The sequence below is a fragment of the Manis javanica genome, chromosome 3 (assembly GCF_040802235.1).
Source record: "Manis javanica isolate MJ-LG chromosome 3, MJ_LKY, whole genome shotgun sequence".
Lineage (NCBI taxonomy): Eukaryota > Metazoa > Chordata > Mammalia > Pholidota > Manidae > Manis > Manis javanica.
This window is the reverse complement of record NC_133158.1, coordinates 213987363-214014316: the sequence shown is the minus strand read 5'-3', so window position 1 is coordinate 214014316 and position 26954 is coordinate 213987363. Positions and strand designations below refer to the sequence as shown.

The 26954-nt window shown below is 41.5% G+C and overlaps 2 long non-coding RNA genes across 4 annotated transcripts in view; both read right to left on the bottom strand.

Moving 5' to 3' along the window:
* LOC140848259 (uncharacterized) overlaps positions 1–2768 on the bottom strand; it is a 32562-nt gene extending 29794 nt beyond the window's left edge. Inside the window, exon 1 of the long non-coding RNA XR_012128830.1 lies at positions 2641–2768. This is a non-coding gene — a long non-coding RNA (uncharacterized lncRNA). The remainder of the gene's footprint in view (positions 1–2640) is intronic.
* Positions 2769–12033: 9265 nt separating this feature from the next.
* On the bottom strand, positions 12034–26698 carry LOC108405800 (uncharacterized). 3 transcript variants are annotated; one of them, XR_005056180.2, is made up of 4 exons: positions 26140–26698; positions 23479–23706; positions 21294–21420; positions 12034–13740 (listed from the first exon to the last, which is right to left on the bottom strand). It is a non-coding gene; the product is annotated as an uncharacterized lncRNA (long non-coding RNA). The 3 variants fall into 3 exon arrangements; XR_005056179.2 differs by lacking the exon at positions 12034–13740 and having other exon boundaries at positions 16908–21420; positions 26140–26279; positions 26587–26692; XR_001855297.3 differs by lacking the exon at positions 12034–13740 and having other exon boundaries at positions 16908–21420.
* Positions 26699–26954: the final 256 nt, after the last annotated feature.

Below are 26954 nucleotides of genomic sequence, written 5' to 3'. Positions count from 1 at the left end.
CATCCCCCTGAACTTTTCAGAAACTATTTTCAATTTATCCCTCTTGAGACGGATATATCAATTTTGAACATGTCATGATTCATTTAAAACAAGGTAATAAAGGATAGGGGAAAGCATTGAAATCAGGATAATTTTCCCAAATCTTCTTCTGCCTTTCCCACGCCCTGAAGGAAGACGCATATATTTTGAAGAATTGTAAAATGTTGGTATTTATTTTATCAATACCATAGGAGCAGAGAGAACATTTCCCAAACATTTACTTTAAAACCTAGAAGAACCATTTTATTTAACCAAGATGAATAAGGAATCAAACAACATGATGGACTTTAAGAGAAAGGCAAAAAGAAAGATTGTATTTAGGTTTAATTTTGTTTTTGCAAGAAATGCTACATAAATTAAAAGAATTGCTAGAATCTTCTTTTTTAAATGTCAACTTTCTCTATTTAGTCAAAGTGAGACATGCACAAATAAAAAAAAATCAAGAAAGTGTTAAATAATCACAGTCTTTTGCTCCCCTGGCCTACTTACCCAAATTCATTCCTCAGAGAAACATACGGTCAGATCTTTTAGCTATTTTTAAAGCATTTTCTTCTGTATTTATACATTACACTATTACTGTTTTTGAGATCTGCATCTGTATGTCTATTTATATAGACATAGAGAGAGAGAGAGAGAGAGAGAGAGGGAGGGAGAGAGAGGGAGGGAGAGAGAGGGAAGGAGACACCCTCTTACATTAGGGAACTAGACCTATTTTACAATCCTTCATGTTCAGTTCCCATTATTTACCATAAATTCCCTAAATTCCATAATTTCTAGTTTGTGAGCCTTCAGTTTAAGAATTGCCTAGCTTTCTCTGGTACTTAGTGGTCAAGATATCAGTTTTTAATAATTCCCAAATGTTCCACCCAATATATCAAACATTTATCAATAAACTTGCCAAAAGCTCAAGCACATCTAGTTATTTATTAGTTACACTTTTCTGTTTGGATTTCCCCTTCTGGAGCCTTCTGGAGCTCAAGTCAAGTCAGAATGGTTTGTTTCTAGGCCTGTAGGACTCACTTTTTATTTTCTTGTTCTGAATGTCTTTTTTTTAATCTCATACTTTCCTCATTCTTGATTTCCTCCATTTACTTTGCTGAAACAAATTGCCTAAGGGTTTCTGAATTTTTAAAGCTTTATGTAAATTTTCTTTATTATGTTCTCACATTGATTAATAATTTAGCTGAATATACAATTACAGTCAAAAATCAGCATCCTCTGGAATGTTGAAGAGGACTCTGCCTCACAGTCTTCCAATATCTAGTGTTATTGGTAGAAAAATATCAGTTGAGATTGAACACTTCCATTCTATTTCTTCACGAAGAAGAGGGAAAGATTTCCTAAAGAGGACACAAAACCGCTACTGTAAAAAAAAAAAATACTAAGAAATTTAACTATATTAAAACCAAAAAGTTTGTTCATCAAAAGATACCATAATGAGATTGGATAAATAGAGACAGAGTGGGTAAAAAAGATTTGCAACTTATTTATCAACTTATTTATCTTACAAAGAATCTAAACAGAGAATACTGAAAATGCTTCAATAAGAAAAAGCTGAACTTCCTGATAGAAAAATAGGCAAAAGTCTTGAACAGGAACATCGCGAAGGAGGATGTTCAAATACACAAAATACTTAGGAGAAATTGTTCAACCTATTCATCAGGGAAATGCAGATTAAAACCACCGTGAGATGCCATAACACATCCACCAGGATGGAGTTGCCAAATTTAGTAAATAAAAATAGGGAAATCTTAGATATATTTGAATTTCAGATAAACAGTGAATACTTTTTTTAGTATAAGTATGTCCCAAATATTTCAAATGTAAATGGAAGCCCTATTTTTTATCTGGTAACATTAACCAGAAAGGCTAAATGAGAAATGGATGGCAGTATTAGACATTGGTGACAATGTAGAAAAACTGGAATTTTCAAACACTGTTGTGTGAAGGAGCAATTGGTATAAAACACCTTTGGAGAACTCTTTGGGAGTATTTATTAAAGTCAAACACAATAAATCCTAGCACTCAGCAACTCCTCTCTAAAGTATACACCAAAAGACATGTGTTCATCACAGGCTCTTTGCATTAAAAAGGCATGTGATATGTTTTTTCGTATATAACAACAATAATAGTATTATACATAGCAGTAATAGTAGAATAACTCCTTTCAGGGTTCCAGGACCTGATTCCCATGTGTGTGTGTATATAATAATAATCTTTTATTACCTTGTTCCAATGCATCATAACATTTTTCTAGGCAAATGCGTGTGTGAGGGGATCTCCTCACATACAATACCAAGCAGTTCTCAAACACCAGCAGAGTGTCCAAGAACTCAGTTCTGACACTATCTGCCTGGAGACAGCACCAGATTGCCCAGGTTAAGGGCTCCGTCCTACAAGACTGCTCATCACCTCCCACCCCATATGGTGGTCGCAGGCCCCAGGCACTTGCCTGTGCTTCTGACCAACCAGCTACAGATTGGAGATTCCAACCACCTCCCCCTTAGGTTCAATTGATTTCCTAGAGCAGCTCACAGAGCTCAGAAAAACATGTCTACCAGTTTAATAAAGGATACAACAGCCAGATGAAGAGATACATACTGCAAGGTCCCAAATAAAGGAGTTCTATCCTCGTGGAGCTCGGGGCCTGGCTCCGTGGCACGTGGAGGCGTCTGGTTCCTCAAGGGTAGAAGCTCCCGCTGAGAAGCAGGATCTGAGAGAGTGACAAGCTCTCCTCGGGGGTTTTTGTGAGGGCTTCACTGCAGAGTCATGATTGACTAAATTATTGGCCACTGGCTAATTCAGCCTCCAGTCCCCGCCCTTGGGTGGCGGTCCAAAAATCTCTCATTAACATGACAAAACACCCATTTTGCCTTTAATACTCTGCAATGTTTTCAGGAACTGTGGACAAAGACCAAACACCTGGGAAAAACATTTCGTCATTAACATGACCAAATATATATTTCTTATAACTCATTATATATCAGTACATATTTTTAAAAAAACAGAGATCTATTAGTAATGTAATGAATAAAAAGACTATGGTATAGTCATACAATGGAATATCAAATGATAGTAAGGAAGAACAGACTAAGGCTACACCCAGCACATTGATAATGCTCTGAAATGGAATGTTGAATACAGAAAGGCAGACCCAGACATTTTCAATGGCTCCGTTTGTATGCAGTTCAAAGGCAAAAGAATTAATCACAGTGTCAGAAATCAAGGTAGTGGTTACCACGAGGAAGGTAGTGACTGGGAGGAGGTGCAATTTGATATTATTCTATTTATTAATTTGAGTATCAGTTACGCAGTTGTGTTCATTTGGGAAAATTCATCATCCTGTATAGCCTGTTGATTTGTGCACCTTTCTTTTTACAGGTCCTTGAAAGGTTTGTGTGGGTAAGATTGCAGTATTTCTAGATCTCTCGCCTGTCCTTAGTGAATTTCCATATCAGTAGGTGTTTCCAAGGGGTGGAGAGACATGGTCCATCTCCATATCAACAGGTGATTACAAGGGTGGGGAAAGAGAGGGTATATGGAACAGAGAGGTTTGGTGGGGTCCCTTTTTGCAGCTGGGTCACCAGAGATACAGGGGAGCAGAACTGGGCAACTGTTTGTAATCAATAAACAGGTTTCTCCCACTTGGTTTCTCCCTTAGACTGATTTTGGCTTCAAAGGTAATATATCCTGGGCTGGGAGCATATTTTCCCTCCCAAAGTTACATCTAGTATAGTGGCAGGGTCTCTGAACCTGAAATCTGTCTTCTTGGGTGCAACTCTTGGGTGAGCTGCCCCTAGAGATGGTGGGGAGATGCCCGGAACCCCCCTGTGGATGCTGGTGAGGCCCTGGTGTCTGTCGTGGTCGAGGGTGAAGCTTCACCTGGGAGCCCCTACCTGTGGGGCTTCCACTTGGGGAGCCCCTGGGGGAAACTGGTCTCAGGTAAATCACCTTCAGAGGAGTGGGGCCTTCCCCAGAGTTGGGGAATTGGGGAAGGGTGGAGACACCAGAATGTGGAATTAGTCCTGTGTGAGATAGCAGACTGCTTAGAGGCCCTGAGTGGCCCCGTAGCAGCCAGGATTGTGGGATGTCTTTTCCTCAAGACAGTGAAAGTGTTATCGAGGAGAGAGAGACTTTGGCAGGAGAGACACACTTCAGCATTGCTTGGATGAGGTGGGCGATGACCTATGAGATGACCTTAAGAAAGAGACAGTTACTGAGGAGACAGGCCATTCTCCTGGAAGATGCATTAGCAGCAAGGGAAGTCAGCAGGAGAACAGCATTGCAGGAGGCCGTGGGGGAGGGGGAGGAAAGGGCAGGGCCTGCAGCCCGGAGATGGTAGATGAAGGGGTGGGGCTGAGGGCCACTCTACTGCCAAGGTCACCACCCAAGGCACCGGCCTCTCCCGTATTAAAGGTCTGCCTGGTTGTAATTAAGAAAATAAAAATGCAACAACCACAGGCTCCTTAGTGGGAGAAGAAGCTCCTCCCCAGGTTGTGGAGCACCCCATGCTCCACCCTATACCTAGGAAGAGCTGGTGGACATGAGGGTCCAGTTTCAGCAGAAGCTGTCAGAACCTCCACCTACGTGGCCTCTGACCTTTTACGAAGTGAGCAGAGCCTGGAAGGAGTACCTTGTGTGCCCTAAGAGGAACTTACACGAGGTCCCACAGCAACATGGCACAATTGTAAAGGGGCCAATACCCCTTGTCAGGTGGCTGATAGATTATATTGGGCCTCTGCCCATATCAGAAGGATCTTAGTAAGCCATGACTTGTGCGTAGACAGCTACTGGCCTGTTGGTTGTTTTTCCTGCATGTCATGCAGATGAGCAAACCACCAAAAGGGGCCTAGAGCATCTCTTGGCCGACTATGTCTGGCCATAGGTGATTGAGAACAGTCAAGGCACTCACTTTACTGGACATGCATTACAAGAATGGATGCAGTAATTAGGAATAAAGTAGAAGTTCCATGTACCATGTAACTCTACCAGAGCAGGCATGATAGAGACGTACAATGCTTTGTTGAAATCTGGCCTGAAGTCGGAAACTAATAGTCTATGGGGCTGGTCAGTTCCCTTATGGACAGTGTATTTGAATAAGAAGCCCTGAAAAGGAGCCTTGAGCCCTGTGGATAAGCTCTCGCACCTGCTGCCTCTCTTATACAACTGTTCGTGCAAACCAAAGAGGGTTTATTGAAGCAAGGATACCACGGCCAGCAGAGCAACATCCTGCTGCCAGCCCCCACTGCATTAACCCTGGAGACACTGTTGAGTGGATGTGGCCCTGCACATTTTGACACATGGACCAGCAAGGCTGGGCCTTCTGGCACCTTGGGGAAAAGGCCTGGAAGCTGTGTGTCCCAGAGTAATAGCAGAGTGGCCCCCAAAGATCACAGTAGTGTACCCAAAAAGTCTGGGAGGGAAGAGCATCTTACGGGGAAGTTTTGCTTTATCTTTATGGCCAGGTATATATAGAATACACCTCCCGTATCCCTATACATTGACCCATCTGTAACTCCCACAGAGAGGGGGTGAAGAGCTGGTATACTAGACCAGGACGAGAGCCCATTCCTGCCACTGTGCTGTCACAGAACCATTCTCTTGCATGCATCCTACGTGATGGACAAGATTTGCCTATGCCAGTGTCATTAAAACAAGTATCTTATTGCCCTTAAGGTTGCTTTTTTTTTCTAGTCCCTGTGGCCTGGACCCGCCCCCTGGCTGCAGCTGCCGCATGACGATTGCTCTGAACTCCTTACCCATTCAGCTTCTGACCACCTGTGGGATAGGCAAGCTATGGACTTAATCTGCATAGAACTTTGAACCTAGCTGAATCCTCTGGCTTGAGGATTATCCTGATTTTATTGCTGTCATTACTGTATGTTATTGGTCTGGTTACAGTGCTCCGATTCTCCTGCACAGGAGCCATTGCAGAAGGCTGGGAGTGAGTAGATTGTGAGGTGAGATTTCTGGAGGTGTGGGCTGTCGGTAAAAATGCAATATTTCCAGAACCTCTCACTTGGCCTTAGTCCATCTCCATATCAACAGGTGTTACCAGGGGGGTTGGAGAGCCAGTGCACACTCGGACCGTACAGGTATTTTTGGCTTCTTCATAGCTGGGTCACAAGAGACACAGCAAGCAGGAGTAGAAGACTGCTTATAGGCAATAAATGGGTTTCTCTCACTTTGTTTCACCCTTTGACTGCTTTCAGCTTCAAAGGCTATTTGCCCCAGGCTGGGAACATATTTTCCCCCAAGAGTTGCAGTATTTAAAAAAAAAAAACTGAATCATTCACATATTTAGTAATTTGTTTTTAGTTAAAACATTATTTTTGATACACGTGATGACTGATTTCACATGGTAAATTGCAAGGGTGTATTTGAGGTGAGCTGCTGAAAATAGCACCGGAGCCTTTGTTCAGGAGCAGTGGGCCGAGGCATCATTTCTCCTTGTCCTGCCTGGGGAGGAGAGAGGGGACCCTCCTGGGCTCACTGCACATGTCAGCCTGGTCGAAAACAACCATCCCACAGACTCAAGTAATTGTCCCGGAATCTGCTGTGCTCTCTCTGGTTTGTCCTTTGTCCATCTTCCTAGCAGGCAGCTGGGCTTTGGCTTTGCATTAAAGATTACACGTTTCCCCTTTGCATGCTCCAGCTTCACATCTCATGCTTATTAGCACCCAGAAAAATATGGGTCGACACTCACGCTGTTCCTTGACCTGTGTCCTGGGGTTCTGTTTTTCTAGAATGTAGATGAAACTAAAAGCATCATAATTTAGAGAAGACACATTGCTATCTAGTTATGCAACTATCTGGGGTCCCTGTCTCTCAGAACAGTGAAGGAGGATGTCACCACTGAGACTGTCGCAAACTCTAACACCTCACGTTACCACTTATCACTGTCACACACTCCGATGACGATTATTACGCTGATAATAATTAGGAGGAAGAGGCCGCAATGTGCCATTACTCCCGGCATGTGCTTGAAGACAGATTTATCGTCTCCTGCTAGCTCTTCCTAAAACTCCCCAGGATTTATTACTATTTTTTGACTTAGGAAAGACCCATAACTTTACAGCCTCTCCGTGACCCTTTCCTGACCTTCTACAAACTTTTGTACAAACTGTTGGGAACACATGTTCTTCGTGTAGCCAAGAGAATGCTTTGCAGTGAGACAGCCTTGGCTTTCTACCCAGCTACTAGCTATGTGCAGCTAAGCAATTACCCTCCGAGCCTCTGCTAACCTGATGCTAGAGGTGATGTTGACATCTACGTCACAGAGTCATGGTGTGATGATATGAAGTATAAGGCCCTTATCGCTTTGCTTAGAGTACAGGAGACTTCCAAAAAATGCTAGTTGCAGCCCTTCAACCTTTCTCTTCCATTCCTACCTTTACACCCATCGCCCAGCAGGTCATTTCTAAGTTAGTTGATCAAAGGCCCAAAATGTATCAATTATGGGATAGTAACAACATCATCATGTACATACTGTTTGAAATCCATGATCCGCCACTTACCACTGGAAAATGTTATTCAGTCATATAGCCTGAAACTCAGTGTCTTAATGGGCCAACTGGAGGTAAGAGTACACACCTGTAGGACTGTGGTGAGGAGTCAGGCAATGTTTCTAAGGCCTCCAGAGCTCTGCTCGGGAGCGTCTGTGACTGTCACTGCCACCATCTCAGCCACTACTGTCAGCACCACATCAGTGACATTCTCACCCTTTCATGTTCTGTGTCCACGCAGGTCTCACAGTCAAAAACAGATCCGTTCTTCTGTTTAGGATTAGAGACCCCAGGCTTGAATTCCAAAATAACGTTAGGTGGCTTTTCAAAGACACAAGGTTCCTCACTGCTTCCAGGAATCTTGGTTTTCTGACTTTTTTCCCATACGGAACTCCTTCTCAACCATCGGGAGTTGCAGAATCCCCTCTGTCTTCTTCTTTGGGGAACTGAAAACAAACTTCAGTTCTTTACTGTTCGGTGTTGGTGCCCCTGGCTTAATGAATGTTAGTGAATTTGAATCCCCTCCATACCTTCCCAACTGCAGATGAAACTCAGCAACACTGGCAGGTCTACTGATGGTTCGTCCAACTTTAAATTCCCTTGGGCTGCATAAATCGGATGTCTGTGTGGTTCAGTTCGTGTGACTGGGTTGTAATTTGTTTTTATAACTTAGCTTTTTTAAGCTGAGCCTTGTCATCTATCAAATTTATGTAGGTAAAAACTCAATAAAAATTCTGGCAATGTAAACAAACATTTCTGAAAGCAGAACACAGCGTTTTCTCATAATACATAAGACACGTCTCCCTTAACAACATTTTCTGTAGATTTTAACAAAAAAAAGTTACTGGAATAAACTGACATTTCGTCGTATGGGCTTCTTTTCCCTCTTTTCACATCATTTCTGCAATCTGAAATGCTTTGTTGTTGACAGTGCTTATGTAACCAGTTTATGACATCAGCAGGATTTGAATGGGCACAAACATAAACAACTATGTTCCTTCTCCCCAAATGCTCTTTCTGTCTTTAATCTGTCAGATTGTTCTTTTCTATCCTTGGATGAAGATTCCACAAGTCTTCCAGCAGCTTGCAGGAATTAATGACTAGTGTCGCTCTCAGGGAGTAGAAAGTGCAATCCAGGCAATATGAAATCATCAATTTTTCATCAGAATTAAACCCTTTCTCCTTCCCCAGCTCCAGGAACTCCTGCGGTAGGAAGGCACGCACTGCTGGCTTTTTGTAGGTTCCCCACCTTTTTTTCCCTTCTTGCTCCCCATTCACAGTGCGACCTCTGACTCTGCCAGGGATGGCGCCGGGGTGGAGGTTGGGTCAACGGCAAAGCGGTTCCTGATGCCTGCGGCAGTCCTGCTCCTGCATTCGAGCCCCCAAAGTTGGCAGATGCCAAATGCGGATTATTTCTCTCATGAGCTGTCTGTGGGTTCCCCTGCTGGGCAGCCGCCTTGGCAGTTTTCTGAGGTGGGCAATCTATATCTCCGCCAGCCCCTGGCCTCTGGCAGCCGCCCTGCATTGCCTCCATCCATTGGGCACTGAATTGTGCAACTCCTTTTCAAAGTGACACAAATTCCTCTGGTCTGTTGGGAGCGCCAGTTGTAGCAGAACACAGAAAAGCACCCAGGGGAAAAGCTCCCCCTCTTGGCCCTTGCCACAGGTTGCCTTCCTAAACTTCCTGCCTCTAGACTGCACAGCATGAGTCAGGTACAGCCCCTGCTTCCTCAGTTTCCCTGGAAGCACCCCATCATCCCCAGTCCATCCTCCTCATGGAAATGGGGAAATTGCAGCTGGGATGCCCAGGGAAGCAGCTATGAGGTGCTCTGATGCTGAAAACTCCTTATCTGAGGAAATCCATGCCCTGCCATCTCTCATTTTCTGAGCCTCTTTATGTATATATTTGAGGTAACAGTGATGAATGAAGGCGCATGGGGATTTTTCTTTTTTAACATCCTGTTTGTAACTTCCACAAAGATGCTGGAATTTCTCTTTAGACTCTATGGTTCCTTGAAATCCCTTATTATCTGCTGTGGAGGTGTAGCTGAGAGTAAGACAAAAAATGTGTTGTACATACCTAACAAAATTACATGAAGTGCATGGCAGAAAGGTCATAACAAATTTCTGATAGGTAAAACATTAATCATAACATATTTAAAGCTTTATAACAAAAGCATTCAATAATGAAAGTGATGTCATTTATGATACTGATATAAAGACTGCAGTAGTTTATCAATTGAATGGGAGCTAGACTATTTCCTCTTATTTTTAAAAGATGTTTCAAGATCTGCCCTTTCTATAAGTGTTATCATCTTTATGTGGATAACTCATCATTTTCCTTTGGAATGGGATAAAAAAGGCCTCTATACAAGCTATAAGCATCAATCAAAATACTCATTCTTGAACAGTATAAAAATGTCATTTCAGAAGTTATTTGTGATAACCCTTAAAATAGATCTGTTATAAAATTTGTAAATGCTCTTTGTAGAATATTGGAAAACATGAAATATACAGCAGATTGACATCACCAAGAATTCAGAAAATTAAGGATAGTTTCTTTTGTTTTGATGTATAGTCTTTAGTTCCTACTTTCACAGAGCATATTTTGTTTCTATTAATAAGATCATATTGTATATATGCAGTTTGTTCTACTTTTTAATTTAATGCTATACGTTAACATTAATGTAATAAAATAGGATAAAATTAATGTATTGTAACAGCTGAAGAAAAGTCCATCATATTGTTGTAACGTAATATATTTCATCACATCTTTTATAAACACCTGGTTCCCATGTTTTATTGTAAAGACACCAAGAAGTATCTTTACACATGAATCAATAAATACAGTTATTATTTTAATTCCTTAAAATGCATTCCTGCACTGAATGAATCAAAGATCAAAGGGTTTGAACATTTGGGCTTCCCAAAAAATATTTATAATTTACTTTCTAGGTTCTACCTGCAGTATGTAAGTACAGATATTACCAAATCCTACTTGATTAAGTATTGCTTTTTAAATTTCAATAAAGTCACACATGAAGATGGTATTTTATTACATGTGTCTATTTCTATGATAATCATGCCTTTTAAGTGGCTTCCATTTACAGCACCTAAAAATCTGAACCATTGGGGATATTCCATCTGAAGCTATATTTACGGAAAAGGAAATATTCAGGGAGACTCTTTCCTAATAACTGAAAAAAAATTTGACCATTTTAGTGAACTGGTAACTATGTGACCGGAAATCTGGGCCAAAACCATGTCAACTTTGGCCTATGTTCTGGAACTCTGTGGCTCTGACTTATTTATTTTGTGTGTAGGAAAGAACTAAAGGACCTCCCGGCTGCGGCTCTGGCCCTACTGAGTGCACTCCACTTCAGTTCTGTGTGGGGTCAGCCCTGCATTTTCCTCGTCGGCCTCTCTGTCCATCGGGGCAGCCGCCCTGCTGAGCCAGCGCCAGGGCATCTCAGCGCCTGGACTCCGGCAGCAGCCTTCAGGGGCCGCTCTGCGGAAGCTGGGGTCCCAGGCCCACGGAGCCCTCTCCAAGCTCACAGGCACCGCCATCTGCCCAGTGGCAAACTCCTCCCTCATGGAGCTCCTCCTCCATTTCTGTTTAAATATTCTCAACTTTTCTTCTGCATTTCCCCAGCCCTGAGGAGATCAGCTGTTTCTGGCTGTTGTTACCACCTCCACGGTACCTTCCAAAGTCCTTCTAACCCTACTGTTAACTGGTTAACTTTGATCTAGTTAACAATTCTGTTATTGAATGATTTTTCCTTTAAATAACTGGTGAGATTTCTCTCTCTGGCCTGGACTCTGACTGATACACTCAGAAAAAGGCAGTAGCAGAAACTAGGAACAGATTCTCTTCCTCGGAAATAAGAGGCAGGATGCCAACTTCATAAAAGGGCCAGAGAGTTGACATTTGCTAATATGTGGGAAACTTTGAGTTAGATTTGGATTTCATAGTTGGAGACGTGTCAAATAGTACAGGATAATAATGCCTTTCAAAGCTGAGAAGATAAAAATAGCAAAAGTAAAAATGAGGGGTTTTGGGAGGTGCTGTGAGCTGAATTGTGTCTCCCACAAATTTAGATGTGGATGCCTCACCCCCTCTTAAAAATTGAGGGGTAAATCACCTGCCAACCGAGGAGGTAATCAACTACTATATGGTTTATTCCTTTCAGGTTACTTTTATACATATACTATGTAAGCTTATTAATTATAATTTTAGTGAAAATATAATTTTTCATTTTAATATTTTAAAAATTATGGAATGAAAATTTTATCTAAATATTTCAATGACAATATCACACATACCAAAACTATATATTTTACTTATATATAACACAGTATACATAATATATATATTCCATAGCAATTATGTATTTTAATTTAAATATTCTTTATTAGAAAACAAGACTTCGTTTTTTTTTTTTTTCTACTGGAAGCAATGCTTCTGTGAATACTTTTGTTTACACACCTTTTGGGATTGCGGTATTTAATTGTTACCAAAGACAGCAAAATAAAAGACCTCTATGGGAATGAAGCCCGTAGCTTGGAAATCACGGATGCAGTAATGGAATCAGCCAGTATAAATTAGCTGGAATTGCCAAGGTATTCTTCATTCGCTCAGCAGGTGCTTTCTTTAACATGACCTTCGGAGGATGATGGGAAATGAGCCGGAGGCACGTCAGAGTGGTTCCACTCCTGACTCTGATCTCTGACTCTGGGTAGTTTCTCCTGGGACTGGTTGGAGACCCCTGAGTCAGTGGGGTAGTTGGTCACTATGGAAAACAAGCATATGGCAGTGCCGGGCTCTGAAATGAGAGCATTTGGGAGCAGGATCCTACTGGGCTCACTGGGGGGGCTCTGTATGAGCTGGAAAGGAAAATAGAAACAAAAACCAAGACATTCCAGCAAAGGAAGAGAGAGCCGGAGATAAGAAAAGCAAATTCTATGAAGTTTTCCTTAGAGGTCATGACCAGAATGCTATTAAAGGATGAAAAGAAAGAAGATATTTTTGTTTGCATCACAGCTTCTCTATCTGCCGTGGAAGCATTCAGAGTGCGCAGAGGAAGTGTCTTTTGTCTAAGGCTGAGAAAAATTACCTTTGATTCAGTAGGCACTACTTAAAACAGACATTTGACTACTTCAAGTGACCTGCGACCAACAACATCTGCTTTTGCCGGTTTATCATGAGCTCAATTTGAATCAAGCTGCCAAAATAATATTTTAATGGCTTTTATTGGTCAGTTTCAACTCTCAGTTAAATATAAACACACAAATTCATTTAACCTCAATATGGTCTTATTTATAGTATACGTAAGGCTCACATAGATTTGTAAAAAGAAGTCTTCCAGGCCCTGAATATGTTTTTAAGACTTGTTGAACTTGTTGACTAGGTTTTTCCAAGAAAGGTTTCCATGGATTTTTGAAAATAAACTCAAGTGTACCCACAAAAAATAGGACATGAAGATATTCTTTCTGATCCTCTCTTGACTCTTTCCAAAACAAAAGTTGAAACTTAGTCTGACCTCTTGTACCATGATGTTTGCCATGTATTCCAGAATCAAGTCACATTATCACCACAAAAAAAACATCCAATGAAGCAGCTGCCATGCAAAACTGATTTTGAATGGGGCAGAGTCCGGTTATCGGCAGCATCAGCATCAGATAAAACTGGAGCTCTCGTAGGGTGCTTGGTTCTCTGTTTGGCAGCTTTTATATTTGTCCTTTTTTAAAAATAATTTTCGTGATGATTCAATTAGTATTATTTAATAGACTACTAAGTAGTACCACTTGGTTACCTAAAAGGAGTTTTGACTGGAATACTTTTTTTATTGAGAAAAACCTAGAAGGAATCTTTTTATTCCATTGGTAATGCAGAAAGGGTGTCTTAAGCCAACTCAGTGGACTCCTGAACATTTTAATTTGATTTATACAACACAGCCCTCTATTGTTATAACATATATTTTGAGTTGGTCTTCATTTTTTCCCCATCTCTCCAGCAACCGCAGGCAGCAGATGGGCATCATATCCCCCAGGAAGCATCCTCCTCCAGGCCCTGGCATGGTGCTCACCCTGGGGCGCTGGGCATGAGGTGGGTACCCATCTTCCAAGCTGCTGAGGCAGGGTGTTCTGTTTTTTTCTCCTTCAATGACAGGATCAAATTATGAGCAACAGTGTGTTTCTAAGGAGACATGGGACAGACAACAATAGGGTTTTCTTTTAAAGTTCTTGTATCTCCCCAGATATAATCAGGCCACTGACTCATTAGACAATAGATAATATTAACGGAGACACTCATTTACCTATAGTTATGGTATTTAGATGGTAACAGTAGCTCACACTTACCTAACACTTACTGTATGCCAAGTAGTCTCAACCATGTACTTATCTGAACCTGAGTAGGGAACCTTGTTACCCATTTTGTAGATAAGGCAGCTGAGGCTCAGCTTAACAGTGTGAATAACTTGCTCCGGGTCCCACACGCTGTGGTCTAACGAGCAGAGATGATCGTTACTCTGGGGTTTGTCTCACTAAGATATTTTAAATAACCTAGATTTTTCTATCTCTGGTTTTCAACTTCAATTTAAACTTAAAGTGATACATTTTAAACTGTAGAGTTTATCTCTAAGAGCTGGCTCAATCTCTAAGACAGAAAGCATGATATATTCAAAGACATTTGAAAGCTGTACATTAATAATCTAGAGATTATTATACATGAGGTGACTTACGGAGCTACCGGTGAGAAGAGAAAATAAAGAAGCAGGTGTGGTATCAGGCCCAAGAGTCAAAGACACATCTTACCTGGGTTCTTAGTGCGTCGGTAACTATTTAGCAGCCCCCGCTAAGGCACTGTGCTAGACACTTTGATAGTAAGTTTTCATTTAATCAGTACCACTTGCAATTAGTTTATAGACGAGACAGCAGAGGCTCAGGGGGGGTATGCAGTCTGCCAGCTCTTACAGGAACAAGTGACAAAGTTAGAATTTGAACTTGAGGCCGTTTGAATCCAGAGCTCTGTTTTAACAATCAAACCAAACTTTTCCACAATGTAGGTCTGACTCAAGAAAGACTGGGTGTAATGCGGGGGCACGTTGGCCCATGTGGACCTTCAGAAAGGTCAGAAGCCCCAGCATGTTATACTCCGGGAAGGGTGATGCCCTCCCCAAGGCTGCTGGCCACTTTATCCTGGTGGGGCTCTGCGGTGAGAGATGCCAGTGCGTTGGAAGGAGGAGGAGGGCATGCCAGGAACTGTCCTGGGGACTTCTCGTTAAATCCAGGGAGGACTTAGACTGACTTCTCGTAGCAAACACACCAGAGCCCTAGTCCGATCTCAGTGCTAATGTTGCTGTGTCCCACTTGTATCTACATGCTTGTGTCGTCTGAAGACATTTGAGTTATTAGATACCCTTTTATAATATAAATTAACAGATTCCTAAGTGCAATAAGAATGCCTAAGATAGGTAAGTGAGACATAACCTTTACTTTTCAGAAATCATCTGTATGTAAAGTCTGTACCCATGTGTATCGACTGTAGGACACCGAGTTCCTCCATCTCTTCTCCTCATGATGCTCTTTTTTTCTCTTTTCAAGATGAGAAAATTGCAAATATCAGGAGGGAATTTCCTCTACTCTTTAGTGATTCCAGTCTGCTCGCTAAGGGTATGTGACTCTTCCTATTTGTCCCTCCTTATCTGTCTCTGGGACTGTGATTGTCTCTTGATCTGGGCCTGCTTCTTGGCCTTCTCTTTAAAGGTTTATGCCTTTAAAGGTTTATACGTGACCCACAGCCTTCAAATTCCAGACTTCTATGTCAGGGATGCTGAGGACAGTGACCTTTTTTGAAGGCAGGGACTGAGGGATTTATCTTGCTGCCGTGTTTGCCTAGACAGTGCATGACTTTGACTTACAGTGGCATCCATTTCAGGGGCTGCAGGAAGGCTGTGGGAGGGTGTGGAGAGACTTACGGCCTCAACAGTCCTCTCCCCCATGAATGGGAGTATTCATGCCAAAAAAGCAAGTGTTTCAGAATTTACTGAAGTATGTCTGAGCTATTTATTGTGATCCAGGAGATATGAATTTCCATATTTGACAGGTAGCAGGAAAAGAATGATAGAAAATATCTCGATTTGCTTTCAGTTAATAGAATTTGACTGAGATGTTTGTCTTAATAGGACAGCAGAGCAAGAACACGGATGACTCATTGTTTAGTCTCTCATCTGTTAATATCAGCAGAATGTCTTGTTTTAGCAGATTTCATATTTAATTACTCTTTTTGCTCTGTTGACTTAATGTGAAATAGCAAGTTACAGTGGCGATCTGTTTGCAGCCCCTACACCTTTATCGTGGAGCTACCGTGTGGTACGAGTCCCATCATCCTGCCTCCCACCCCAGGGCAGAGCCCTGATTGTTTTAAGTTAATCAGAGCGATCCCTTAACCCTCTGCACAGTGATCCTTTTCCAGACCAAACCAGTCCTTACAATGATATGGTGACCCCCAGGGGTCGCATCAGAAGGGCGCATGTCACGGAGAAGGAGCCATCCGGACTTGAACTCAGAGCTTCATACCGAGGACCGCAGGAGGAGATGCCTCTCCCGCCCTGGATGGGAATGAGGCAGACATACTACATCCTTCCCTGTGGGAAGCTGCCCGGAGCAGGAAGCTGCCATATGGAGAAGTTCAGAGCCTAGAGAAGCAATTGGAGTGGGCGCCTTGCCCAAATCATGCCTAACGTTTATCCTTCTGGGCCTTCAGTTACATACATTAATAAATTACCAGGATTGATGAAGCCTGATTTTTCTTTCTTTTTTTTTCTTTTTTACTCACCACCAATGCCATTTTGGTGTGATTTCATAAGAATAATATGGTATCTCATCCCAAATGAAGACCTTTGGAATTCATTTTCAAGAATTTACATATGTTTTCACATGAATACATACAACGACTGGTACACAATTTTACGATGACCCTTGCTTCAAAAGAAAATGGTGATGAAGAGAAATTAAGCACTTTGTTGCAATCCACCTCATAATCATGCAAAGTTAAGAAGTCAGAGAGGAGGGCTTGCAGGATAATCTAGAGGAAGAGTCCCGTAACAGTCATTTAAATGAGAAAAGAAGTAAATGGAAAATCTCGTTTCATTTCTTTTGTTACCAAATTAAAGCAGAGCATATGGTTTAGACCTTACAGTTGGAGGGAGAACATTTATATCTTTAGTCTCCGTTAACACCTCAAACTCCAAGGTAATTAAGCTCCCTCAAAGCCTAATACCTGGGAGTGAAATGCAAGAACGCACAGTCCTAGTTGAACGCTGGATGCAAAGGAGGATTACCAGGAGGAGGATAAGATGATGAGCTTATTAATATCTTCTTTATTACTCCCATTTTTTGAATTTGTCACAGTCACATATTAAAGAGTAAGAATGAATACTACTTTTCCTTTTTTAGTAACCCATGAAGTAACCATATCATATTTAAAGGAATCCTGGCACCCAGGGGCATTCCTCCCAAAAACGAATCCAGGGGCATTCCTCACAATGAACAGAGTAAGCCTGAGTCAGGGGCTGTGGCTACCACCCAGTGAGCCTCCAGTTTTTATTTCCACCATGTGACTGTAGTCACACAGCTATGCTACACGCCTGGGTGAGTCAAGGTTCATTAGCTGACAGTTATTCTATTGCTAGAACTTTCCATTTGGCAAATGTCAAAATTGGAGAGCTCAAAAGTCCAAACAGATTTAAGAATGAGTTCCCAATTAAAGCTCAGCGTTTGTGTGGATTAACAAGAGAGGAAATAGTCCCCAGAGTCCTGAAATGCTCTCATCTGATAAAGAGCAGTTGGAGCCGTGCACACTCATGGCCTGTTCAGCCTTTCTCTTCATTGCAAAATGCTGATCCTCAGGTCGCAGCCAATATCCAGAATGTCTCCTTCCTAAGTCTGCCACGTGAAATTCTTTCCTCATTTATATTAAGTGGCATTCTATTTTATGAAAGGTTGTTCAGGTTTTTTATAAGACATGTTGTATTATTGAAGACACTTTCCCTCACTTTTGGTGCCTCTAAAATAGAAGGCATTAATTTTTCAAAGACATTAATACCTTTTGTGTTTGGCTATACATAATATCCAACCATCGTATCAATATTGATTAACAACATGTCCAAGACTGATTAAGTCATCCGATATTCAATGACATCTGCCACTTATATACTTTCAGCCCCAGTCTGACATTTGCATTTCAAAGCTTGTGATAAAATGCCTGTGTTGGTCTCCAAATAATGACAACACTATAATTCTCACCTCTGACCTTGACCAAATAGACTTCATTGTTTTATTACTCAAGATTGTGGCCATATTCTGGATGAAGCCCCTGCTTCCTTCTACCCCCACCAGTTAGAAGGAAACTAAAAATTTTGAATGTGACGCATAAACTTTGAAATCAGAAGGATAGCAATTGCTCCATTCATCTCTTTAAAAAAATAATGTAAAATAGTGAAAGACAATGTTACTTAAAAAATAAAGTTTTTTTGACAAAAATACCCTCACTAAAATTTCCATTTTTACACTTCCATTGTTTATGCATATGCATAAATATTACATCATAACCAAAGAGTGCATACTTTCTTGTTCTCCAGTGTTGACGATAATTTTTTCCATCTCCATTTTATTTTACTTAATTGATAAACCACAATTTATTTGAACACTCCCATGGAGTCAAACATGTAACTTTCTAACAAGATTTTGCTCTAATGAGTGCTTCTAGGATTAACAGCTTCATAAAGGTCTTGTGCTTCTGTAAAACAGATTTCCAGGGGACAGAGTTCGCTAGATCATAATGAAGATAATTTTACTTTGTCCTGATCCATTTCTAAAATAATCGCTTCAATTTACAATGCTTCAAGCAGTGTGCGAATGTTCTGGCATTACCACAGGGTGGTAAATATGAGTATGGCCATTCATGCAGTCATTCACCAAAAATTTGTGCCAGGCAGTCTTCCAGGAGTTTGGGATACATCAGTGAATGAAAAGCATACAAAAACATCCGCCTTGTAGAAAGAAAAATACAGTCTACTTAGTACCGGCTCAGTTAGGCTATACACTTGGTTCTAATATACATTCTTTTAATTGCTAGTGAGAAGGGACCTTTATGTGTTTATTTATCATTTCATTCCTTTGTGTGTGAATTTTCTACTTATATATTCTGAAACCAGTGTTCAAAGCAGAGGTTCTGTGCCCATCACGGCCTTAGAGACCTCAGTAAACCACTGCGACCTTTCAGCCAGCCAGGACTGTGGACACTCGTCGCAGTGTCTTAGGCGCTGATGCAGAATTGTACGTCGCATACCTGCTGGCAGAGATTTCTGGCAATGCTGCAGAGCTAGTCATTACTTCAGGAAAGCAGATGCCCAGATCATGCATACGGGCCATGTGCAGCCACAGCTGTCAGTCACTCAGGAGAATCACCAGACTTACTTTTGATGCTCTGTTCTGTCAGCTTGTGGAATTCATCAAGGATTGGAGTGGATTAAATAGGCGGGGTAGATTACAACAGCTTAAACATAGCCATTTCTGCCACATTTCCTGCCCCTTCACTCGTGTTGAGTTATTTAGGCGTCATGTTAGGTGACCTTGAGCTGTGCCCCCAGTCGTCTGCAGTGCCGTCCGGGCGTGCCTTAAAGGGGAAGGTCCCTGCTGGAAAAGCCTGTGGTCAGGATCCATAGTGACAGGATGGCAACAGTTCTCGTCAGATGGCGTCACCTCTGCTGAATTGACTATAAGCACTCAGAGAATAAGGAATCAGTGCCCATGGCACAGAACTTAAATGTGAGTGCGTTGTTTACCATCGTTTTGATGACAAAAAACAAAACAAAACAAAACAGGAAATAACTCCAGGGGCCAATATCAAAAGTTAATGTGGATGATTTTGCTAACACGTCTCTCAGTCCTAAGCATCTCTAGGCTCGTGCATATTTTCTGGGATAGCAAGTCCATGAAGAGATCCTCCATGGCCTCTGTAACCAATGCTCACAGAGACGCCATGCTCCCCCCAGAAGACCTGTGCATGGAACTGGAATCTACTTCCCAGAAGGCTTTGAGTGTGTTGACACTGGATAGCTAAATATTGTTCCTGTTTGTTTTGCTTTTAATTGACAAAGCATGATCTTTCTAAAGTGAAAATTTGATAATGTCTCTACATCTAATATTAAATGTAACAACATTTTCTGCTGATACTCTGTCCAGCTACGTTCTGCCTATACTCTGTTGCATCTTATTTTCTGGAACTTTCTCTCTTCTTCTGCCCATAAAAGTGGTTTTTTCCTTCCCTTGCAGGATAGCTCAAGGATGACTTCCTTTGGAAAGGTTTTTCCTTTCCTTTTCCCCCAACTGTTTTTGAAATATAATTGGCATATAACACTGTGTCAATTTAAGGTGTGTAACGTGATGACTTGATACACACATATATTGCAAGGTGATTACCACCATAAGGATAATTAACACATGTATCAGCTCACATACTTAGTTTGTGTGTGTGTGATGAGATCTTTTAAGATTTACTCTCACAGGAACTTGCAATGCAATGCAATGTAGCGCTGCTAACTCCAGTCACCAGGCTGTGCACTGGCTCCCAGGAAGTTACTCAGCTTATAACTGGAAGTTTGGACCCTTTGACCGACATCTCCCCAGTTCCCTTACCCACCAGCCCCTGGGAACCACCAATCTACTTTCTGTTTCTGTGAGTTTGGCTTTAATGGATTCCCCATAAAAGTAAGATCATGGAGTGTTTGTCTTTCTCCCTGTCTGACTTATTTTGCTTAACATAATGCCCTCATGGTTTGTCCATGTTGTTACAAAGGACAAGGTTTCCTTCTTTTATTTTTTTCCCTTTTTTATGGCTGAACTTTATCCATTTTTGTTTATCATGGATGTATTTCTTTAACTATCCATCCGCATTTTCGTTATCCATCCATCCATAGGTGGACACTTGGGTTGTTCCTGTGACTTGGCTGTTGTGAACAGCCAGTGAGCATGGGGTGCAGGTGTCTCTCCGAGGCAGTAATTTCATTTCTTTCAGAGATACACCTGGAGTGGAGTAGCTGGATCACACGATAGTCCTATTTTTGATTATTTGAGGAAACTCCATGTTGTTGTCCATAGTGGCTGCACCAATGGGCATCCCCTGGAAAGGTTTCCCACATTCTTTCTTCCTTACTCCGTCCCTCTAAGCTAACGGCTTCCATGACACTGTGTACAGTACTTATCACATGACACTAAATTTTAATATTTTGCTCCCTGGCCTCTTTCCTTTACTACATGAGCTACTTGAAGAAAGAAAATATTTATTTTATCATTATGTTTCTAATAGTGTTTGGCACATACTAGTTCTTGATACAAATTACTTGAAGGAACAAATCATAGAAAAAAAAAAAACAGAAGAAGCAAGAACTTTCAGGCAATGGGGCCTGATCTCAGCTGGGGGAGCAGGGCAGGGGAAAGCAGAGCGCAGCGTGGGGTGATTGCCGCCACTGTCAGAACCTCTCCATTTCCACGTGGACCTTTTTGACAGATTTTCTCTCAGCAACTAACTCTGTGCTGTTACAGTCATTCATGGGCTGCTTTACAAATCTCCACCATAAAGCACCCCGCTTTAAACAGGGAGTAGCATTTTCTGTGACTGTTAAGTGTTTTAGTAACAGAAGCCAACAGAAGTGAATGCACAGGAAATGACAGGTGCATGACTACCTGTTACGCCCTCAAATCCATGATGGTGGAGGTGATGGGCTGTGGCTGTTTTACCATCCAGTGCAGATGGAGTGGGATTCTGGGACGGAATCTTCTGCTCACTCTTTTCCGTGTCACGGAGGTAGTTCTATAAGAAGAAATGCGTTGGGTCATGTTTCTATTTTCTCCGCATGGCAAAGAACAACTTTGTAGCAATTTTCAAAAGTAAGAGGTGTTGCCATTTACATTCAGAGAGATTAGTAAACAAGAGAAAAATAACTTAAAAGTGAAAACAAAAATACTTCTAAACGTTAGACACTACATGAAACAAGGAGGGAGGAAGACAAATTTTATTTGTGGAAAGTAGAATTAAACCTTTTTGAAACAATCAGAGAAGGTAAGGTAGAGGGTTAATAAATATGTCAGTCATTAACTGTTTTTACTACAAATAATCGTCAGTGAGAACATTTATAGAAGCAAACATTTCATTCTGAAAGGCAAGTCACATGATCACACATTGGTATGTATTTACCAAGTAATGGGCACGGCTGTGAATAAACATTAAAACTCTACAGAAAGTTGTAAAATTGAAAAACTGAAAAATACTTTAGTAAGTGGAAAGATACAGTGTTCTTCAAAAGGACAGCTTAGTATGTGTTAATTTCCCATAAATTAACCTATTGATTAAAGATGTAATTAACATGGGGACAAGATTGTATAGATCAATTATCAAAATTATACAAAGTTTTTCTCTGGATACATAAACATATGAAAATGCCCAGAAAATTTTTGAGGCAGAAAAGTAATGAGTAGGTCCTAGCTCTACCAGAAATTAAAATGCATTATGAAATTACAGAGGTTAAAATGGTTTATTTCGAGAGAAGACATAAGAATTGAGCAAAATAAAAATAAATGTAAATGAAAACAATTTATTCTTTTACTTTCAGGAAGGCCAAAACTATAGCGGTTGATGATCTATTTAATGGAAAATCTTGGTGAGGATGTTAGTGAATATTCTCATACATTGATGATGGGAGACTGAAGTGGTACAATAGTTCTGGGAGCAATTTGGCAATAGTTACAAAAATAAAAACATACATTCCCTTTCATCCAGCAATCTCTTTATTAGCAATTTTTCCTGTGCACATGTGTGGAGACACTTACCAATACATATGTAAAAGATATTTATTGAACACAGTGTGTTCAAATAATAATTAAAACAATAAATAAAAATGTCCATCACTGAGTGAATGGGTAAAGTTTAATCAGTACATGTTATAGAATATTTTCCAATCATTAAAGAGCAATAGGTGGGTCTCTATGTATTAATATACACACACATATACATGTGTAAAATGTGTTCTTTGTTTAGTGGGGTGAGTGCTGTAATACTGCTTAAGAATAAACGTTTGCTTAATTGCTGAGCATTTATCATCTTAGTCACCCCTTTCGTGGCCAGTCTCTGTGGCAGATGCCCTGGATTAGTGAGGATGCTGGTTCCACCCTGGTCGCTTGGATCACCTTCTCTGTTTCCTCTGTGGGGTGGGGATGTACCCTGAGAAGCGCCTCTGGTGGTGGCCCCTGTACAGAGAGCTGCCCTGCAGCCACTGGAGCTGGTTAGTCAACTACCCTGCACCCTGACAGCTGTTAAACAATCATGCTGGGTGGCAGAGTGTGGAGGGCGCCCCCTTACTTCTGGCCGGAGTCCCTCTGAGGTGTGATGTACCCATGTTCCCGGGAGTCCTTCCTTGAAGATGACTTGAGAGTGCATCCTCATCTCAGCATCTGTCTGGGGACCCAGACTTAAGCCACTTACCCAACCACATGCCACTGCCCCTCAAGGCTTCTTCCTGTCACAGGGCCTCCCTTAAAATACGGCAAAGCCCTGGGCAACCCCAGATTTCTCTCTTAAGCTATTTGATATAAGAAAACAGAAGCAGTCCATTCCTGGGAGACAGTGCAATTATATCTTTAAAAAATACATGAACATTATTACCTACTAAAACAAGTTCCAACTCTAGACATTGAGTTTTTCATAAAGTAGCGCCAAGTTCTCAAGAAACGATGATATGATAGGACTGTTCAACCCAGGAGACTGGCTTCATTCCTTCCCTTCCCGAATCGCTCGGGCAGTGTAGTTAAAAGACCTCAATGCCTTAGGCCCTGTATTTGTTGGCGGGGTTGTGTGTGGGGGGTGCTTTCTTACCTTTCTCTGCCAATTAGTTTGGTTTGTACTGTGCACCATTGTTCATCAGGAACGAGTTCAGAGCATTTAGTATCAAACAAGTGCTAAGCAAGCTGAAGCGGGTAATGGAATTCTGGGCCCTGTCCCAGCTCCTCCGGTCCTCGCCCCGTGGATGACAGACGTGTGGGGAATAAGAGTAGCTCTCTGAGTAACTCGGGGCTCCACCTGATTGCTTTTAGTAGTCACGGCCTGCAAGCATGAAATGAGACTAGATTTCAGGGAAAACTCATTTTGCTGTCGCAGGTTGGGTGATCTCGGCTGACGTTCTTTAACTATTCCAACCAGAGTATTGTAACTCCCGTGATGGAACACAGGCTGGTACGAGCGCCTGCTGCACGTAAAGCACGCAGGAGACGAGGCCAAGGGCGTAATCAAAAGATTTCCATTCTACGGACAACTGTGAGGATGCAAATTCTACACTGAACACTTACTGCCCTTTCCCGCCCATTTCTTCAAGAGAAGAAATTCCCACAACATAAAAGCATGCAATTTCATGAGTTTTGACCAATGCTTACAAGTAGGATACATTCCTATTGCTGGAAAACTCCCCCATTCCTCTTCTCAGGGAGTTTCCACCCCCATCACAGCCAGAGGCAACCACAGCTACGTCTTGTTGATCTGTGCTGATGTTTACCACCGAGTAGCTGTGGTCTGGGGTGGGACGCAGCCCAGGCCCCCGCCATGGAGCAGCCTCTTTTCCCCCCGCGTCGTGAGGAGTCCTCGTGCTGGGACAGTGCTGGGCCCAGCGTGGCCACAGTCAGGGGACCCCACCCCACTGGCCTGGTTACAGAGACATCACCTGGCCGGGGAACCATGCCCACCTCCTTTCCCATCCCTCTGGATTCATTACTATTTTGTACTCTTGACACTGGCCAAGAGAGGTTGTATAAAGTGGAAGGCTTTTTTTTTTTAATTTTTATATTATTTTTAGTATTTATTCTTTTAAATACTCTTTGCATATCTTATTTCCTGTTTTTCCATTGGCTGTCATCTCAAGTTAATGCAACACAGCTTATCTTACATTTTCTGGGAGAAGAATTAGGTTTGACCCCGTTAGACTTTAAGAAAAAGGGAGAAGACTATAGGTCGTTATGATTAGATACTAAATATCAGTATTTTAGAGCAGTGATGTTTTTTTTTTCCCCACTGAAAATCTTTTGTCCCACTGTGATGTCAAAAGATTAAATGAATGGTCTGAAAAGACTTTGGTACTGGAAACAAACTTCAGAGACTACAAGAGGAAATACCCCACAGATAACAAGATTTTGCATAAAATAGGGAAGATTTCTACATGATCAAATTTAGAAAATTGAGCTGCTACTACAATTTGAAAGTAACTCATATTTCAAGAGGAAGATAAAAATCTAGTTTGTAAATGATAAGTGACTACAGATAGAATATTGAAAATTAAGGCAGGATATTTCCAAAGGCAAACCAAAGAATGGTTTTCCTGTGTTCTGGGAGTACATGAATGTTTACTAAGAATTTGTCAGCCTTATGTAACACTGACTCAACAACAACTTGCTTTCTGTTTTTGAAGGACACAAATGCTCAGATCACCAAGCAATGTGCTTTTTAAAGTAGAAGGGCTGTTTCACCCGGACTGTCCAATTGCCTAATTAATTATTGCTGTTGCCATAATAACTTAGATTACGTAGGAGCACCTGTCTTCCTATGCTGACACATGAAATCGCCGAGACTAAAAACCTACTAGAATATTTGCCGTAGGGTTTTTCTTGTTTATCTCATGACATCAGTGCCCGGACAGTGTCTGGAAACTAGGTGGCACTCAGTAAAACTCATTGCAAAATACAAAGAGTTACAGGCAGGTGCTATAATTTTCATCTTTGTGTCTCCATTACCTGCTGCACACTAGGAATTTAATGCATACTTATAGAAGTCAGTCCCTAACCTGCTTTCTTTAAAATGATGAGCTAGAGGACTTAAACTTAAAATAGAAAGGTACTGTGACATGTCAGGGGTTGCAGGAAGCCATATTTCATGGGAGCCTTACGAAGACTTTATTCTGAATATTGATCTGAACTCACTTATTCTATTGATGCTTTTCAATCATGGTTGAACTTAATCTTGGTTTTAAAAGCCAGCTTGTTGGCATGCTGAAATTATTTTCATGATGTTTTCCAACCCATATATTGTGCACCAAATTTATGTTATCTTAATGAGAAAAAAATGTGGATTTGGAAGGACCCCTCCCCCTCTTACATAGAACATCTACAAGCTGACTGTTCTTCAATCTATACCTTCAATTTCCACTTCTTTCAAGCTTCAGATTCATAAGTCCTACAGACAAGTAGGCATATGCACTTCCGTTCTTCAGGCAGCACACGGATGTGCCCTCTATGGAGTTAGCTGCCTTCTCCCACCTGCTCTTCCTGGTCTAGTGTTTCCATGTCAATCCATGGCTTCAGTTTCCCCAAGCTAGTCATTCTCAATGTCATTTCAATATTTCCCTCTGGATTACCATTGACTAGGCCTAAAGTGAAATATGTTAGTAAAGAGTAATGTGGTCTTGAGAAGGTGAGGAGACCGCGGCTTCCACACAGGCTCTACCAACCACAGCCAAACACATGGGCACATTCACACGGTCCTCCACTTACTGACCTGAAAATGTCAGATGTTGGAGTTGATAATCGCTAGGATTCTTCCCAATTTGCATTGGCTTCTTAAAAATCTCTGTGATGGATCAATATCTGATTTCATGTAGTTCCCAAATGTAGCTGACAGTGAAGGCCAATGTTTAACTGTAAATTGTAAAATAGTTAACTCATTAACAAAGATGAATGTGTCTGAATTCTCTGATCCAGACAATGTTTGCCATTTCCTCTCACTTGAAGATACGTCCACTCATTGTAATGACAGCGCTTCTTTTCTCTAACTATTGAATTCTGATCACTCCTTCAAGGCTTACTCAACCTCTATCATGATGTCTTCCTTACTTGATTATTCAGGTCTGCCCTGAGACTTCATACCACAAGCCATTTTCATTTAAAAGGCATGTGTCCTCTACCGCTGCATAGTCAAGTTATCTGTAAACATTCTTGGACGTACCCACTGAGATCAGCAGGCCTGTTGTATTAAGAAAGATACATTCATTTTCCTGAGGTCCACCACCCAGGAGAGTTTGAGTCAATTGCTCTGAAGCTCTTTGTCTGGAAACAACTTTTGTACCTTTTACAGCAGCAGATACGTGCAGGGGAGAGGTTACATTAATGGTTAACCAAGACATCACAGTGTACGTCAAGGATACATCTGGTTAGCGTCTCAGAAGAGCAGCCTGGACACATTCTGGTGCTAAGTATGTGTGACAGGAGGCGCAGAACAGAATTGTCACTCATTCTTCCAGTGAATTCCGTCAAGGGCGCAAGAAGCACTCTCTCCGTGTTCCGTTCAGGGCATCAGGCTGTGTCCCCCGACAG